At 42.9% G+C, this 1,780-nt stretch overlaps 1 non-coding gene across 1 annotated transcript; it reads left to right on the forward strand.

Annotated features, from left to right (window-relative positions):
* The first annotated feature begins 575 nt into the window (after window positions 1-575).
* On the forward strand, window positions 576-682 carry LOC133068552 (U6 spliceosomal RNA). Its single transcript, XR_009695530.1, has one exon. It is a non-coding gene; the product is annotated as a U6 spliceosomal RNA (small nuclear RNA).
* Window positions 683-1,780: the final 1,098 nt, after the last annotated feature.

Consider the following 1,780-nt stretch of genomic DNA (forward strand, 5'->3'; position numbering starts at 1 on the left):
AGTATCTTATGTCTCCTGCATTGGCAGGCGGGTTCTTTACCACTAGTGCCACCTGGGAAATAAGTACCTAGAAGCAAGCTAAGGCTTCCCTGGTGGCTCAGATGGTAAAGCGTCTGCCCACAATGTGGGAGACCCAGGTTCAATCCCTGGGTTGGGAAGATCCCCTGGAGAAGGAAATGGCAACCTACTCCAGTACTCTTGCCTGGAAAATTCCATGGACAAAGGAGCCTGGCAGGCTACAGTCCATGGGGTCGCAAAGAGTCAGACACGAATGAGCGACTTCTCTTCTCATTCAAGCAAGCTAAATGGGAGCCCAAATTGTAACAAGGAGGCTATTTGATGGGGAGGGGGTGCGGCGGGAGGAAAGCAAAGGGATTGATAATATCTTAAGATGTGCCTCTGGTCTATCCCCCTTTCCCTCGGTCAAGCTGAGAACACGGCAGGGCCGGGGAGTTTCGGTGGTCAGGGAATTGGTACAAACAGGGGAGCAAGCAAACATGGAAATAGAGCGAAGATAATGGGATCCAGCTGCTCAACACCAGAGAAGAGAGTAATGTCCTATTGGAAAAGAGGGCGTGCTCACTTCAGCAGCACATACACTAAAATTGCAACAATATAGAGAAAATTAGCATGGCCCCTGTGCAAGGATGATATGAAAGTTCAGGAAGCATTCCATATTTAAAAAGAAAATAAAAGAAAGAGAGACTAAATTCTGAGTGTTGAATTGGATTTAGAAATGCTGGTATAAATTCATGGTTTTTAAAAGTATGTATAGATGGAAGAGTTTGCATTAGATGTGTATATTAACCTATACATGCATATGCACACACACACATATATACATGTATATTGCCTAGTTTGGTCTGCCAGAAAGCCAGGAAGCAGTGTCAGCTTGGTATCAATAAGCATACATAGCACATAGGTCATGGTTTCTAATCACCATTCTCCACTAAACCACTGAAACTCATTATTCAAATGAATAAGTCCAAGGCTAAGGCATGGAAATTACAAGAAGAGCCTGGAATATCTTGTGCCAAATGTTAGGATATACTGAAAACAAACAAAATGATGTGTGTCTATCAAAGTAACACAAGAGTCAGCTGAATAGTCACAAAGATAATTGTCACAAAGACAACTGTCAAGCTGACAATAGTTAAAGTCAAAACAATGTAAACGTTTGTCTGGCTTTTTTTTGGATACCGTGAGTTCCTTATGGTTTACTAAGTATCTTAGTCTATTTGCCTGCTAAAACAAAATTACCATAGACTGAGTGTCCTGTAAACAACAGAAATTTATGTCTCACAGTTTTGGAGGTTGGGAAGTCCAAGATCAAGTTTCTGGCCAGTTCTGTTTCTAGCAAGAACCTACTTTCTGTCTTCTCACTGTTTTCTCACATGATGGAAGGGGCAAGGGAGCTCTCTGAGGTCTGTTTTATAAGGACACTAATCCAGTTCACGAAAGCTCTGTCCTCATGACCTAATCACCTCCCAAAGGCCCCACCCCCAAAGTCACCGTATTGGAGTTAGCATTTAACATACAAATTTTAGGGGTATATAGTCTAAGGCACTGCGTATTAGATGGTGTATAGGTTTGGCTGCTGTAACAAAATCCAAAGATTGACAATGGCTGAACAAATAGCAGTTTAATTCTCTTGCCCTTAAAAGCCTGAGCTGGTACAGTGCCTCCCTCCAATAACTCATGAGGAACCCGGGCTCGTTCCATCTTTTTTCTCTGCATCCTCAACACTCAGTTGCTACCTCATGGGTCAGTATGGCTGCTC

This window comes from Dama dama, chromosome 13 (assembly GCF_033118175.1).
Source record: "Dama dama isolate Ldn47 chromosome 13, ASM3311817v1, whole genome shotgun sequence".
In the NCBI taxonomy this organism is placed as follows: Eukaryota; Metazoa; Chordata; class Mammalia; order Artiodactyla; family Cervidae; genus Dama; species Dama dama.